The sequence below is a fragment of the Nilaparvata lugens genome, chromosome 8 (genome assembly GCF_014356525.2).
Source record: "Nilaparvata lugens isolate BPH chromosome 8, ASM1435652v1, whole genome shotgun sequence".
NCBI lineage: Eukaryota > Metazoa > Arthropoda > Insecta > Hemiptera > Delphacidae > Nilaparvata > Nilaparvata lugens.
Window position 1 is genome coordinate 37485978 of NC_052511.1, and position 17680 is coordinate 37503657.

The window sequence follows — 17680 nt, forward strand, 5'->3', positions numbered from 1 at the left end:
CCAAATTTCGTGAAAATCGTTAGAGCCGTTTTCGAGATCCGTTGAACATAAATAACCAGATATAAAAATATAAACAGATATACAGAAATTGCTCGCTTAATATAATAGGATTATATCTGTATTTATACAGAAACTAGAAGGTACAGATATAACAAGCATAGCATCAAAGTGCATGCTCTTTGATAATCTGGTTCATTTTGGCGCACAAATTACACCGGCAGACATCAGCTTTTGCCGTCTGAATTTTGAAACTTGGCTTGATCTCCAGTTTCAGTTAAAAATCATTTCTGATCCTCTTGTAAGGCAGTGGGTGGACAGCATAGTGTGTCGCAGCAGCTGATGAAAAGTAAAAGTGAAGTGCGTGTTCGTGGTGCTCAAGTCTGTACACACCTCAACCTTCAACAGCATTATACCACTATGAATAGCACCATGGTAAATTTCTATAGAATCTCTATGTTTGTTTGTATGTATGGTATTGATGATAGTATTATAAAAATTTGTTGAACCATAGAGAAAAAATAGCGAAATCAGATATGGTATAGGGCGTTTATGTCGCAACTTTTACTGTTATCTCAAGCCGATAGTCCACGTAGTTCTTCCCGAGAAGCTGTGTGACGCTGGTTGTCCCCCATATTGTGTCGTTCATACACTCTCACCTCAACAACACAGTAAAAATCGTCAATAATCGACAGTAATTGACTTGAGTTAACAGTAAAAGTTGCGACATAAGGGCGTTTATGTCGCAACGTTTACTGTTAACTCAAGTCAATTACTGTCGATTATTGACGATTTTTACTGTTGTTGGGGTGAGAGTGTATGAACGACACAATATGGGGGACAACCAGCGTCACACAGCTTCTCGGGAAAGAACTACGTGGGCTATCGGCTTGAGATAACAGTAAAAGTTGCGACATAAACGCCCTATACCATGGGATATCTACTTATGCTATTGTTTCTCTATGGTTAAACTTACAGCCATCAACTCATCACCTCAATAGACAGCAAATACAATATTTCAAAACAAAAATTCTTGTTTCACAGAACAAGATTAATTTCATTTACCGTATTTGAATTGAAAAAGTATTTGAGAAAATCAAGAGAAACACGTCATATTTGAAGCTCAGACAGAAATCTCAACTTTTTCATGTAACCTACTAAAGTAAGATACACTTTCAACTATCAGCGTTGATTAAATGGGGAGCATTGATGATATTATCGAGGAATTCTGACAGATTGTAGTGAAACTCTTGGATATCAGAATGTGTACATTCACTCTCCCACATACGAGAGATGGAGAGTTACATTTCTCTCTGAAGGCAGTGTTTACATTTTGACGGAAGTGAGTGGAGTGGAACCAGCTATGTTTGGTTTATTTATTCAATCCGAAGTAGGCTCGCTCCTTTCCACTATCTACTTGCTTCTTTTCCACCTCCTTCTTCTAGGTCTTCTACCTTCCCTTGATCTTTCTCTTCTTGATCATTCTCTACTACTTCTAGTTCTTCCTTTCATCTAGCTTTCAATCCTTTCTTTCTTCTACTTCTTATTCTTCTCCCCTCCTTCTCTTCCTTGTACTTCCTCCTCTTTTACTTGTTGTTGTTCTTCTTTCCTCTTTCTCTTCCTTCTTCTTCGTATTCATTATTCTCTACTTCTATTTCTTCCTTTCATCTAGCTTTCAATCCTTTCTTTCTTCTACTTCTACTACTTACTTCTTTTCCACCTCCTTCTTCTAATTCTTCTACCTTTCTTCATCATTCTCTACTTGTAGTGCTTCCTTTCATCTAGCTTTCAATCCTCTCTTTCTTCTATTTCTTATTCTTCTCCCCTCCTTCTCTTCCTTCTTCTTCCTCCTCTTTTACTTGTTGTTCTTCTTCCCTCTTTCTCTTCATTCTTCTTCCCTCTTTCTCTTCCTTCTTCTTCTTCTCAATCTTCTTCTTCCTCTTCTCCTTATTCTTCATATTTATTGTTTCTCTGAGATTTATCCTTCTCTTATTGCAGTTCTCATATACTCTTCTTCCTTCACATTTTCATCGTTACTTTCTTTATCGTGCTATTGTTGTTATCTCTTTCACTCTCTCTTCTTCATTTCTTGTTCATCATATTTATCATCTCCTTCCTCCTCCTCCTCATCTACATCTTCGTAATTTTCACTTCTTATTCAACCTCATTTTCTTATTGTTCTTCTCCATCTTCATTTTGATTTTCTTCTTGTTTATCTCAACCTTGTTGCCACTGCTTCTCTTTTATCACCCTCCTTCCACTTGGTACTCTCATTCTTTCTCTTTTCTCTCATTTCATCACTTTTTACTTCGCCATTATCTCTACATGCTCATTATCCTCTTGTTTTGATTGGTTATTACTCTTCTTCATGTCTCTTCAAACGGTTTTTGGTTTTGCTCTTCTACTTTTTCTTCCTCTTGCTCTTCTTATGTCCTTCTTTTCAATTATCTTCCTCTTCTTTTCGCCTTTCATGTATTTATTGTTGTTCTTGTTCTTTCTCTTCTTATTCTTCTTCTCCTCCTTCTTCTTCTTGTTTTCTTCTTCATCATCATCATTATATTCTTTTCCCCCACCTTCTTCTTCATCTTCTTCTTATTCTTGTTCTAATTCTTCATCCTCGTCTTCTTCTTCATCTTAGTCATCGTTTTATTTTTCTCTTCCTCCCATCTTCTCCTTTTTTCTTTTTTCCTCCCACCTTCTTCTTTTTCTTTTTTCCTCCCACCTTCTTCTTCTTTTCCTCCCATCATCTTCTCCTTCGTCTTTTTTCTACCTTTTTATTCATCATAATCATCATCATCGTTTTCTTCTTTTTTCCTTCCACCTTCTTCTCCATCATCGTATTTTGTTTATCTTTTCCTCCCACATTCTTCTTCTTCTTCTTTTTCAGTTTGAAAAGAATGCGCGGGAGAAAGTCGATCGCCGATCGTGCCGCGTTCCAAGAATGGAAGTGAGGAACAGGATTGAGAGCTTTTTACAGGATTAGAGAAATTGGAATAACTAATAACATTTCTGAATCTGAAATCATCAATGTAAGCCTATTTGGTATTGGTGGCCAGATGCTTCAGCCTTAATAGCTTCCTCTTCCTTTCTCCAGTTTGGTAATAGCAATTTAGTCAGGCTGTACTAATTTGTATAGATTTTGTTTTTTGAATTCCACGAGTGTTTGAAGTGAAAATTTTAGAAGGAATTAGTTTGAGTGGAGGAGAGAATAATCTGTTGCTTTCCAATGACTCAGGAACCTATTTAAACCTGTAGGAACTTATTAGGAACTGTTAGGAACTTATTAGGAATTGCTAATATTTTATTAGAAATTGTTTGGTTTGTTACGTACTGTTAGGAACTTATTAGGAACTGTTAAGGACTTATTAGGAACTGTTAGGAACTTATGAGGAACTGTTAGGAACTTATTAGGAACTGTTAGAAACTTATAAGGAACTTATTAGGAATTGTTAGGAACTTATTAGGACTGTTAGGAACTTAAAAGGAATTGTTAGGAGCTTATTATGAATTGTAAGGAACTTATTAGGGACTGATAGCAACTCATTAGGAACAGTCAGGAATCTATTAGGAATTGTTGGGAACTTATTAGGAACTGTTAGGAACTTATTAGGAATTGTTATGAACTTATTAGGAAATGTTATGAACTTATGAGGAACTGTTAAGAGCTTATTAGGAATTGTTAGGAACTTATTAAAAAACTGTTAGGAGCTTATTAGGAACTGTTAAGAGCCTATTAGAAACTTATTACGAACTAGAAGCTTATTAGGAGCTGTTAGGAGCTTATTATGAATTGTAAAGAACTTATTAGGAGCTTATTAGAAATTGTTATGAACTTATTAGGAAATGTTACAAACTTATGAGGAACTGTTAAGAGCTTATTAGGAATTGTTAGGAACTTATAAAAAAACTGTTAGGAGCTTATTAGGAACTGTTAGGAACTTATGAGGAATTGTTAGGAGCTTATTAGGAACTGTAAAGAGCTTATTAGGAACTAAAAGCTTCTTATTAGAAACTGTTAGAACTTATTAGGAACTATAAGCTCATTAGGAGCTGTTAGGAACCTATTAGGAATTCTTAGGAAATTATTAGGAGCTGATAGGAACTTATTAGGAATTGTTAGAAGCTTATTAGGAACTTATGAAGAATTGTTAGGAGCTTATTAGGAACTGCTAAGAGCTTATTAGGAACTAAAAGCTTATTAGGAACACGGTTAGGAACTTATTAGGAATTGTTCGGATCTTATGGGAAAATGTTACAAACTTATTAGGAACTGTTAGTAACTTATTAGGAAATGTTAGTAACTTATTAGGAACTGTTAAAAACTTTGGTTCATTTAAATGAACTGTGTACTCCTATTCTCATCCGTACCCTTCTCATTACCTAAGGCAAATGATAACACAAATGATAAACAGACCAATCTAAATGTTGTAAATATTACTTGATCCATGTTTTCAAGTATAATATGTTAGGCTTACAGTAGTATGGCTCAAATATATGGACTGCATCATTTCATGAACTATTATTATTTTCAGATACTGTTGTTGGTGAGATGTTGTGATATCTATCCATAATGGAAACACTGGGAAGTTGTCAGAAATATCAATAATTTAAACTTTTATTATATTTACTAACTATTCTTCAGCAACTACGGAGAAAACCGATAACTTCATAAATCATGGATTACTACTTTTAGAAACTTTATCTAAACCTGTCAAAATAAACAGACAATAACAGATAAGCATAATAAATAAACAGAAAACTAATTTCATCACCTTAAGGTCACACTTTACTGATAAGCAATCGTCAAATTTTGAAAGCTGTCAAAATTTTACTGATAGAAGGAAAGAGGAAAAGAAGAGATCCAAGAATAGTGGCAGAGCTAGGAGTTATATGATTTTATTCTTCTCCATTTCCTCCTCCTCCTTTTCCTCATCCTTAATCTCCTCTCTCCCTCTTCACATTCTTTTCAATTTCCTCCTTGTTCCAAACCAACAGCTGACTTGGCTGGGGAAATCTGGGAGGAGAAAGAAGAAGTTGGAGAAGTAAATGGCTGAGGGGTAGTGGAGAAAAGGATGAAGAGAGGAGAGGTAGTAGAAATGAAGAGGAAGGAAAGAGAATGATGTAGTGGAACAAGGTGGAAAGTAAGAAAAATGTGAAGAGGAAGGAGGATAAGGATAGAAGAAGGAGGAAGAGGTGAAGAAGAAAGAGAATGAGAAGGGAAGGAGGAGAAGGAGGAGGAGGAAAAGGAGAAGAAGAGAACAAAGTATAAGGAGAAGGAGAATAACTACAAGATGAGCTAAAAAATCGTAAGGAGATAGAGAAGATGAATAATAACTTCAAGATGAACTAGAAAAAACGTTAGGAGAGAGAACGAAGGAAGAAAAGTAGCCAAAGGAAGAGGATGAGAAGGTGGTTAGCAGAATGAAACTAAATATATAAACCAAGACGAGATAAAGACGGGGAAAAATAGACGAAGGAAACGAAGTACAAGAGGAAAATGTTGAATAAGAAGTACAATATGAAAAATTGTTGAGAGAAAATTTATGAATGAAGGAGAAGGAGTAAGAGGAAATTGAGAAGAAAACAAAGAAGAAGTAGAAGGAGAATAAGTAGAAGATAAACTAGAAAAACGTAAGGAGACGGAGAAGATAAATAACAACTTGAAGATGAACTAGAAAAAACATGAAAAGAGAGGAAGAAGGAAGAGAAGAAGCCAAAGGATGAGGAGGAGAAGGTGGAGAAAAAAATCAAACTAAATAATAAACCAAAAAGAGAAAAAACTTAGAAGAAGAAGAAGTAGAGAAAGGAAAAGAAGCACAAAAGGAAAATGTTGAAGATGAAATCCAATATGAAGAGTTGTAAGGAGGAAATTTATGAATGAAGTGTTGCATTGTTGGCCACTTCTAGGGCCAATAAAAGATACTGCAGTAATGCTAATGGAACAATTGAACAGGCAGACATAGTGTCACCAACACAACTCTTTCCCATTCATTCAATGACAGCCCTACTACTGTCTCCAGCTTATCATTCTATCATTTATCATCATAATTCATCATCATCTCAGATGACTCTACAAGTTAGAATGAGTCAGTTACAGGAGGAAGAGGATACGTTTTTTCCCAGACAGTTATTTTGGGACATTTTGCGACACTTATTTATTATTTATTTATTCAACTTCCAACGGTTCAACACCAGTTTTACATAAGAATAGCATAGAAAAATAGATACCAGCAAAAAATATATATAAATAATGTACAATATTAGAAAAACGCCGGAAATTAACATACAAAAAACTGGTGTGGCGTATCACACAACGTTCCTAGCCGTTATGAAAATTGATAACCTGACGCTAGTGTCCCCGCGCATCACAAGTCTACTATTCAAAGATCTGAGCCAGCTGGTGATAGGACAATAACGCTGGATACACACGAGATCTGCTATCTCTTCATAGATTTAATAGAATCAACAGTTGCCAACAGTTTGCAATTGAATAATCACATTTATTCAAATTTCAAGCTTATTTTCAATTTTAGGTGAAAATGTTACTGGGCATTAATTGAAGAGATTTTCATGCTCAATATTTTCCACTCGAAAATTTTCGTTCAAATTATATCTGAGACCTGATAATTGGAAATCTAAAATCAAACTTTGCATGGATGGGGTGGAGCTCCTGAACAGATATAGGACTTGTTGCAGTTGATAGAGCTTATCAATGACTATTTCAGGTATGAATTTGATCAAAATCGTTGGAGCCGTTTTCGAGAAAATCGCGAAGAACCCTGTTTTTGACAACATTTTCGCCATTCTAGCCGCCATCTTGGATTGCATTTGATCGAAATTGTTCGTGTCGGATCCTTATAGTGTAAGGACCAAATTTCAAGTCATTCCGTTAACTGGGAGATGAGATATCGTGTACACAGACGCACATACACTCATACACACACACATACAGACCAATACCCAAAATCACTTTTTCGGACTCAGGGGACCTTGAAACGTATAGAAATTTTAGAAATTGGGGTACCTTAATTTTTTCGGAAAGCAATACTTTTCCTTACCTATGGTAATAGGGCAAGGAAAGTAAAAAGAGATACACGCAAAAAATATAAAAATAAATAATATACAATATTAGAAAATCATCTATGTGGATAATTTGAATGACAAAAATGACTTATCGCCTGGACTTCAGAAAGCATAAAGCATATGACGACTAGATTATGGATTCGAAATTCAAATTGATTTTATTGCCTTAAAATTGTAAACATAGTATTGTAGATATTTATTATTTTTATTTTTAGTTTTGGAGAAGTCGGCATACAGGTTTATGCAGGTATTCTAGATTGTACATTCAACTAGATTCTAAACTACACAATAGAGAAGTTTTTAATCTAGACCCTCCTAGTCGCATACAAGACTTTAAATAATTATACACTAGATTACTCTAGTTACTCTAGTAAGTATTTTCCAATTGGAAATCACACAATTTGATTGTGCAATCACAGAATCAAATATTTGATAAAATTCCTCTTAATCAAGACTCAAGTTAGCTATTATATAATTAAGTAAATACTTACACTTAACAGTGTTTGCTGCTGTATCTGGCACAGAGCAAAGAACTATATACGAGGAAATGTTTCCTTCTATCGTCTGTGGTTCTGTCTTTTACCTCAGTTCTAAACGTATTCTCTATGAAGAGGGGTTTTGAAATGAGATCAAATGAAAACATTCTTTAGGACTTTTAGTCTTCTCTACTACTTAACCTTGAAGGGATCCTTGAAGGATATATGGTTTTGAATGGTTTCAAATAGTATTTTTTAAGGTTTTGAATGGTTTCAAAAAGTATTTTTTATAAGAAAATAGTAACAGTAGATTTGTGGTGTTGCTTACCCCTGATGCATCGTATATAGTTGTTGAACTCTTTCTGCAGACGTGTGGCAGCCGTGTGCTGACGTGTGAAATTCTGGAGATGCTCGTCGAAAATATCATCGGCAGTTCGGTCCACTTTACCTAAATTCTGCAGGATCTGAAAAAAACAAAAACAAAACAAAAATATTAGCCAACATTTTTCAACTTCTAAATAAATTGACTAGTATCCCTAAAAGACACTTCATGTTTCAGCTATAATATGAGTGTTTAATCTATAGTGTTTCTATAAGTGTTTGGCAACGGGTAGTTTTGCATGAGAGGGTTGGTTCTAGCCTTCTCTAACGTATCCAAAGAATACATTTGAAAATCAGTACTACATTGAATATCATTATCAAGTAAATAATAATATAGTAATGATTCAGTATTAATCAAATATCGGTCTTGTAACTGTATTTCCAGCGAGATTTTCGCTGAGATGAAATTATGTACTTGAATTTTTTTGGAGGAAAAGAATTCTCCCATTATACAATAAATTCATGTGCGATCCATTTGAATATTATCGCAAATTACAATATTTCCAATAGGTTGGAGGGAAAATATTTTCGAACCTTATTGAACATATTGATCCAAAACTGTTGGAATAAGTTGAAAATATGATAATTTATTCATATAAAACTAAAAATGTCTATGATTGACGGGGATGCAGTTGATTTAACCCAAAAATTATCATAAGATATTTGAGAAAAAATACAATAATATGAATATGAGAGATTTCGGATTGAAAGATATTCGATTTGGAATGATTCAATATTCAGTGATCAAGAGAAAACTTGAAATTATTGTCATATAGTAGCAATAAGACAACAAACACAACGTTTTCAAAACTATTCGTAATCAAATAAATGCTATTTCACACTACAATTACTGAAATTCGTCAACATTTTCTCAAAAATCATAGCCTTACAACAATCTAAAAGGAGAATTCAACAGATATTAGGTTATGGAACAATAATTATTATTAATGCTAGTAAGTATATTACACTCCAAATATCAAGGGATAATTACTCGTACAAACAACAACTACTGTACTGGGATTCAAACCATTTGAAAATTCGGAATAGTAATAATACAGTTTCAATTATTAAAATATAATTTTATTTTCAGGATTCTGATCCCAAAAGTAGGCCTATACGATAATTATCCACCTCATGAACTGATAGAGTAATACTGTACAGTAAATATTAAGGAATTCGTTATCAACGTTGAAGAATTTAATTTAATTTTATAGCATCACTGTTACAAAATATGATCACCACGGTTTTCAGTAAAAATATGATCACCGTTATACTGAAAAAGTTATACCTCATGAACTGATAAACTAATATTGTACAGTAAATATTATGAAATTCGTAATCAACTTTGATAAATGTAATTTAATTCCATCTCAGTTACTGAATAATATCATCACCACTGTTTCCAGTAAAAATACGATCACCGTTATACTGGATGGAAATTGAAAAGTGAAATTGTCAACACCTTATCTCTCCATTCATCAGTAACCATCATTTCCGTACAACTAAACTTCAATCTCCATTCATAATCTCAGAACAATACGGGTCGTCACAACAATATTAATGACCAATAGTAAAATCAATCAGCTTTCATTTTCTACCATTATCCAAACAATACTCCAAAGCAGATTAATATCCGAGCTACAGTTCAATATATACAGTATAAGTCTGCTAAACAATAAATTAATCACAATCTATAGTGAGATTACAAGCTACAGTGAGATTCACTTCAAACTGTCAGCATTGGTTGAATGGGAAACATTGATATATTCTGTGAGGAATGCTGACAGTTCAGTTAATTGGAATGAATATCACTATTAAAAACTAGTAGTTACTATTTAAGTAACTATTTACTTAAATTTAAATGCCTTTTATTCAGAAGTATAAAAGAATACTTTTATACTTCTAATTAAATTTTAATTTTTTTTATTGAATGCAATTTTATTGCCAACATTAAACAACTGAAATATAAACGAAATATAATATAAATTGAACTATAGTATAATAATAATGATCTCACTAAATAAAAATGAATCTATTTGACGTTTAAACAATTCTATATCCATTCAAAATTGTATATTCTTTGGTAAAACAAAGCCTCGGAAGATAACGGTATTACTAGAGTATAAAAGTTAGAAGGTTTAGATAGGCATAGAGGAAAAATACAGTTGATACTTGTATTATACGTCTCTGGTACGTCTGTACTTCTATATACGAGTAATTCATTATTTCATTACTGTCTGGGTGTTACATAAATCGTCACTTTCAACTGCAATTCCAACCACTGAACTGAGAAAAGCTATTAATAATGAAGCATACCTGCGGGAAATATGTTGCATAATACACGATGAAAAACTATGTGGTGGCCTATATATCTTACTAATTACTGACACTATACTTCCTTAATATCATTATCCTTCACTTTCAAAGTAATCATCATTGCATCCTGACTCTTCAATTATCTTCGGTTGTTAATCATCATAACTAATCACTGTTGTGTGGCTTATTGCTTACAATTTCAAATAATCTCAAATCTCAAGTTATCTACTGTTTATTTATTCATACATTTGTTGATACACAAATTGAAATTATGAATGACTGGGAAAGCAACAACAGGCTAAGCTCAAAACTGATCCTTTCCCAAATTTTGAAACAAATAGTTCCAAAAAGTAGGTTACCTCAAATCTTAAGTCATCTCCTGTTTATTTATTCATACCCTTGATGATACACAAATTATATTTATGAATGACTGGGATAGGAAAACAGACTTCACTCAAAACTGTCCTTTTTCAAATTTTGATACAAATGGTTCCAAAAAGTAGGTTACTTCAAATCTCAAGTCATCTACTGTTTATTTATTCATACATTTGATGATACAAAAATTATATTCATGAATGACTGGAAAAGCAACAACAGACTTAGCTCAAAACTGTTTTTCCCAAATTTTGATAAATAGTTCCAGAAAGTAGGTTATGCTCCTCTACTTAATCTATTTCAGTCGAATAACCTATCATAATATCACATCTCCACTGGAGTGATAAATTTTCATGAGGAAATCTTATCTTTATGACAGTTATAAATTTTTATCATGGATAGTTTTCTTGGGTGATATATCTGCTTCACTTTAAGACCATGATTCATATTCTATGACAAATGACACATGAGCCTATGAGTCATGTTTTGTTATCACGGTCTGAAATAATAAACCAGATGCCATGAATGGATAATGAATGCAATGATAGAGAAGTGAGTCAGTCAAATTTTCAATCAAAATAGAAAGTTCGATTTATTTGGATAATTTAGCAGACAACAGTCAGTTTATCTTATCATTTCAACAGTTTTATGTAAAAGTGGTGGGTCTTCATTTTTAGGTGGATTCCGAAACACCAAACAAGCTTATTTGCGAAGAGAAACAAAAATTATTTTTTCTGATCATCCTTCCAAATGAATACTTCAAAATAGCAGCCAATTCATGTCATTCAATTTAATAAGGATTCATTATTCACGTTTCCTAAGAATTTGAATTGAGTTCTAGTTACAATATTGAATCACTACCACATCAGAATACTTCCGAAAGGACATAGGAGAAATATACCCTAATTATACCCTATAGAAATTATACCCTATAGGAAATAGAGGAGAGATCAGAAAGCAAAATGTTTTTCTGCGATATAGGAAATTACAGGAATAGGAAATTATAGATATAGGAAATACAGGAGAGATCAGAAAGGAAAATGTTTTTCTGGGATAAAAACTCATACATGTGGATTATGTGATTCATACCGATTAAAAAACTAAGATACAGGGAAAAATCGAATACGATCATTACATTCAATAACAATTTCCTCCACGATGAAAAATAAAAGTACAGGAAAAGGAACGAAAAAGGAAAATTGGAGAAATTTTAAAAATGAGAATACCTTGAAGGAAAACCAATGCTTGAATCACAATAGCATAGCCTACTTTACAAGAGGGACAAATGAACGTACGGGATAAGGAACAAAAACCACCTAGGGAAAACACAAAAAAGAAAAATACCCTCAAGAAAAACTTCAAAAATGCAGTTCAACTCTCCTACAAAAACTTGAATTACCTTCCGAAACTGCAGTGAACTGCTTTTGACCTGCAAAATTTGGTAAAAATAAAACAAGAATTAAATTTTGTTTAATCAAAAGTAAAATTTAGATTTGTTAAAAAATAATCATTCTCTCCATTTGGTAGATGGGAGTGTAATATAATTGAAGGATTGGAATTGAGATTGAAGTTATGATCTCAGTCTTAGGTATGAGTGAACATTTCCATACCACACATAATAAGAACTTCAAGAAACAAACAAATGATATACTGTAGAATGTAGTAGATAAACCGATTTATACAACCTATAAGAATTCATCAATATTATCAGAAACCGCTTCCATGAACTAGACAATACTTCCATACTTATTTGGCATACCTTCTAAAATACATCTACTGGGGTTTTAAATATATTTTTTCTATATGAGTTCATTTCAAATGCTCAAGGTATCAACTACTTAATAAATGACATGCACAATAATGATGCAAAACAAACTAAATTTAGTAAACCAGACCAAGAACAACAAGAAATTGGGAAAAGTGACTAACAAAGTTGGGGATCAGACCAACAACAACCAACAAAATTGTATAAACTGACATAACAACAATAAAACCCAGAGTGACAAAGACAAGATCAAGAAGTGGAAAAAGAAGGAGAAGAAGAAGAAGAAGAAGAAGAAGAAGAAGAAGAAGAAGAAGTGGGAGAAGAAGATATTGGAAGAAGAAGAGGAAGAAGAAGTAGAAGACAGAAGAAGAAGAACAACAACAACAAAACGACTTGTAAGAATTGACAAAATAACATGAGATATCAGTGACAAATTGACCCAATAACAGAAAAATTCCACTTGTCAGTATTCCTAATCAATAACATCAATGCTTCCCATTCAACTAATGCTGACAATTTTGAGTGAATCTTTCAATGATCAGATTCACTTCAAACTGTATCAGCATTTCTGATGAATAACATATATGGTTCCAATTGAACCAATACTGACAGATCATAGTGAATCTCACTATAGCCAGTGAGTATAGAATCATAAAGTAAAGAAATATTGATTATGTATCTCCTTTGTAACTTTTCTACCCATCTGGGAAATGGTGGAGCCCCCAATATTAAAAAAAAAAATACAACATTGGTTACAAATGGTGATAAATATCAATAATTTTATTGTTTTCTTTTAACGTTTCGAAATTGTGAAAGCATACTTTCCGATACTTCACAATTATGACAGATTATTTCTGGCATCTCTGATAGAATGTAGTGAGAAAAGACCTTAAAGAGATATAGACCCACAATGCGTATGCCTTCCCAATGATAGCTCTTACTTGAAATTGAAGGCCGCCATTGGGGTATTTTAGCACGAGATATTATATCTATATATTTGTAATATTATAGATTATTACAAGGCATATCTATATATTTGAAATATTATAGATTATTACAAAGGCATTGGTATGTAATAATCTTGTATGTAATAGGTTGCCCCTCAATGGCCGATTTCAATTACAAGTACGACACTAGCGCTGCATGTGAGACTATGCATCTTTAAGGTCCTTTGGTAGTGAGTATAGAATATAGTGAATATAGAATGTTTCATCCTATACTCACTGACTATAGCACAATCTCGGAACATCAGGAGTGGACGAAAATACTGAACTTCCGCAATAATTCGCGAAGCACATTCCATAGCCGGGAGTTGTAAACCAATAATAGGTAGCAAGTGCTTGCTGGAAGTAAGTATAGACACACTTGCTGCTTGGTTGTTACTGGAAAGTAGCAGCTAAGCATAGCACCGTTATAGTGGCAACAATTTGACCTCTGACACGGCCCACATTGCAGGGGGGCGACCTTGAACCCACATTCTACCACTCCACCTCCTCACTGCTCCATCATGCACACTGATTGGAGCAGGAAAAGGGAGGAGATAATAGAATGAGAGTGAGGGAGGGAGAAAGGAAGATTGAAAGTGAGCAGTAGCAGAAGAATGGGGAAAAGAAGAAATAAGGGATGGAAGAAGAGATGAAAGTAGGTGGGATTATGCAGTACATGCAGTATGTGAGGCAAAAACACCAGCAGAAGAAAGAAGAGGAAGAGAAAGAGTAAATAGAAAGAGAACAAGGAGGAGAATAACAACAGCAAAATCAGAGGTTCAGGAAATTGAGATGATGATGAACAATAATGGAAGAAGTGGAGGAAGAGGAGGTGAAGACAGAGATTAAATATGACTACAAAATATTAAAAACAATATGAAAACATGATATACCCTTTTATTTAAAACATTTTAACTTTAAAACATTTAAAACAACTAGTTTCGGCCTATTTTTTCATATTGTCTTCTATATATATATATATAATATATATATATATATATAATATATATATATATATATATATATATATATTATATATATATATATATATATATAAAAGCGAAATGGCACTCAGTGAGTACTGACTGACTCACTCACTCACTCACTCGCAGAACTAAAAATCTACCCGACCAAAAACGTTCAAATTAGGTAGGTATGTTCAGTTGGCCCTTTAGAGGCGCACTAAGAACTGATTTGGAAAAATTTCCAAAGATACGCCCAAAATCTGCATTTTTCCAGCGTTTTTTAGCGCTTTCTCAGCTTTATCAAGAACAAATGAACAGAAAATGTTCAAATTTAGTACAGCAGCTCAGCTAGGGTGTAATAATATTGTGTTGGAAGGAATTTTGCAATAACGTCAAAGATACGCCCAAAATTAGCGTTTTCCTAGCGTTTTTTAGCTTTTTCTCAGATTTATCTAGAACAAATGAACAGAAATTGTTCAAATTTAGTACAGAAGCTTAGCTAGGGTGTAATAATGTTGTGTTAGAAGGAATTTGAAATAACGCCCAAAATTAGCGTTTTTAGCGTTTTCTCAGTTTTTCATCAAGTGATAGACAGAAAATGTCCAAATTTTAGACAGAGGTTTAGGTAGGGTCTAAAAATGTTGTGATGAGGTGACTTTAATATTTCGTCGAATATACGCCCAAGATCAGCGTTTTCTCAGCTTTTCTGCGTTTTCTCAGTACTTTGACTTTCTGATGGAATGAAGCATGCTCAAATGAAAAATGCAGGCGAGCGAAGCGAGCCCGCTGATCTCATTTCTGGACGATCCAGTCGGGGGTCCAGGGGGTGGAGCGAAATTTCGAGAGCGAAGCGAGCCTGACGGCTAGTTTTTAATAATTTTAATAAAGTAGCCCATACAAGTGAAGTGATCTTACTATAACGTATTCTTTTCTCTATGGTGAAGAGGGAGAATAAGTTGAAAAAGAAGATCATGAACAAAATGATATCAAGAAAAAATAAGAGAGAATGGAGAAAAGGGAGGAGGCGAAAGAGAAGGATGAAGGGATGAAGATAAGAGGAAGAACTGGAAGAGGAAATGAAACAAAGAACTAGAAGGAGAAGATTGATGTGAGAAGGAGGAGGAGACGAGATTGAAGGTGGGAAGGAGAAGCTAGAGGAGGAATAGTGTAAGAAGAAGATGAAAATGAGGATATGATTAAAAAGATGAATGAAGGTTGAATTGGGAATTGACGAAAGAAAGCAAGAAAAAGTTAGAAATCGAGAGAAGCAAGAGGAGAAGCAGGTGTAGAAGGAAAAGGAAAGTGGAGAAAGAAGAAGATAGGAGAAGGTGAAGGGAGAAAGAGAAAGGACATAAAGAAAGGAGAAGAGGAGTAAAAAAATAAGAAGACAAGATGAAACTACAACAACAACAAGGAGGGTAAATTGATAGAGGTGAGTACTGTTTCAGAGACCAGGTATTTTGAGAGACAAAGCGAGAGAGACTAAGAAAGAGAAAGGGAATAAGAAAGGACAGATTTATAGAGAAAAGGATCAAAAGTCAGGTGTTATGATGGCCAAGGCTAGGGTCGTGGGAGGAACAGGTTACAGATAAATTTCTCATTTTTGTTTTCAATCTCCTTCCTACTCTCTCCTCTCACTCACTCTCTCTCTCTCTCATACTCTCTATACCACTCTCTCTCTCTCTCATACTCTCTATAGCACTCTCTCTCCTCTTATACCCTCTTTCTCTTTTACACACACCTCTCAATCGCCCTATCTTTTTCTCTCTCTATTTTTCTCTTTCCTACCTCCCCAACTCACTGTAAACAGCACCTACTCTCCATATTCATACGAGAGGAGCTCATGTGTGGAGAGCATGGTGACTGGTTTTCATATGTGTTTTTTTCCATAGAAGTTGATGCTTTGCTGGTATCTAATACTGAGAGTATTGCACGTATGTGTTCTGATACGAACATACAACCTACTCTTCTAGTTCAATATCACATCTTATACTATTGGATAATTATTTCAATAACAAATTAAATTTTCCTTATAAATCAGGTTTTGTCTGAATAAATTTAATTCCTCATAATGGTATTTTATCCCATATTCGAGGAATTCATAAATACAAGATATAACCATATCTACAATATTTACAATATAGGCTAGATGTATTTCCATGAAGGAACAGAAATGAATCACATATTTTTGGATATTGAGTAAATTTGACGAATATTACAATATTTCTATTTGCATAATGTAGGATGTGACGAGCATACCACCTAGGAAAAGAGAATGTGTTCCTGTTTCACAGTTTCGTGCGGGCGGAGCACGGGTGAATACTTCTATCAGAAAAATAATAATTACTGAGAACGAGAATAGAATTAACTTTCTGTGATGTCTCAAAATATTTCAATAAATAAGTGGTTTTGACAATATCAGGTCGTTTCCATTCAGAATAAAATTTCTCGTAGAAAATAGGATAGATTACAGGATACAGGTCACTTTCATTTAGAATAAAATTACTTATAGAATAGAATAAGATAGCATAGAATACTGTAAACATAGTTTAATCAAAACATAACAGCATCCCAGTCAATTGAATAAAACCTGCCAAAATTGGCAAAAACCTGTTAACTCTTTTTTGAACATCCATCCAATTAAAAAGTAATTTTATCAAGGTTCTACGTAAAAATAACCAACAATGAAGAAGAAAAACTAACAAACGAATTTCCATAAGCCTAAGTAATTGAAACTAAAAGTATTGATGATTTGAGATGGCAGCAATCTCGGGACAACGTAATCCAATTATTGACATTGAAAAGAGCTCAATGTATTGGACACAATATCACCTCTTAATGTTAATCCTACATCACATTATATTTTCAATAACTAGAATAAAAAATAGATGTCTCACATGATAAATAAACCTATGAATAGCGTTCCTAATAAATTACATACAGTATACCTTCCCAACCAAGATCTTTAGAATTAATCATCCCAGCAGTAATGATCTTTCAGAAAAAAAATCACGTAATAAAATAGTCAGATCCTACAAACATTTCAGTCTCTCCAACAACTATACCATCTTAATAAAAGCTGATCTACCAAACAATGATGTTCCTCAAGAAATACAAAACAGATTGATCACATTTAAACAGCAACCAATAAAAAGATTTTTAATAAAGAGGGCTACAAAGAGAGCTTCTACACATTCATCTAATCTGTATTACTTAGTTACACGAAGTTTAGTTAGTTACTATATCCATTCACATGACCGGTAGTCATAGTTTGAGCAAAGGTAGTTATAGTATTAGGTTAGCCAACGCGGTTGCTTTTCATTGGCAATTTTGACA

General features: G+C 33.7%; 1 protein-coding gene across 3 annotated transcripts in view; it reads right to left on the reverse strand.

Annotated features, from left to right (window-relative positions):
* LOC111047912 (amphiphysin) overlaps positions 1-12148 on the reverse strand; it is a 39316-nt gene extending 27168 nt beyond the window's left edge. Inside the window, exons 1-2 of one of the 3 annotated variants that reach the window (XM_039434672.1) lie at positions 12028-12148; positions 7885-8020 (exon numbers count right to left, since the gene is read on the reverse strand). The gene's annotated coding sequence lies outside the window, so the exon portion shown is untranslated. The remainder of the gene's footprint in view (positions 1-7884; positions 8021-12027) is intronic. The other 2 variants (XM_039434674.1, XM_039434673.1) reach the window with 2 other exon arrangements.
* Between the last annotated feature and the right edge of the window lie 5532 nt (positions 12149-17680).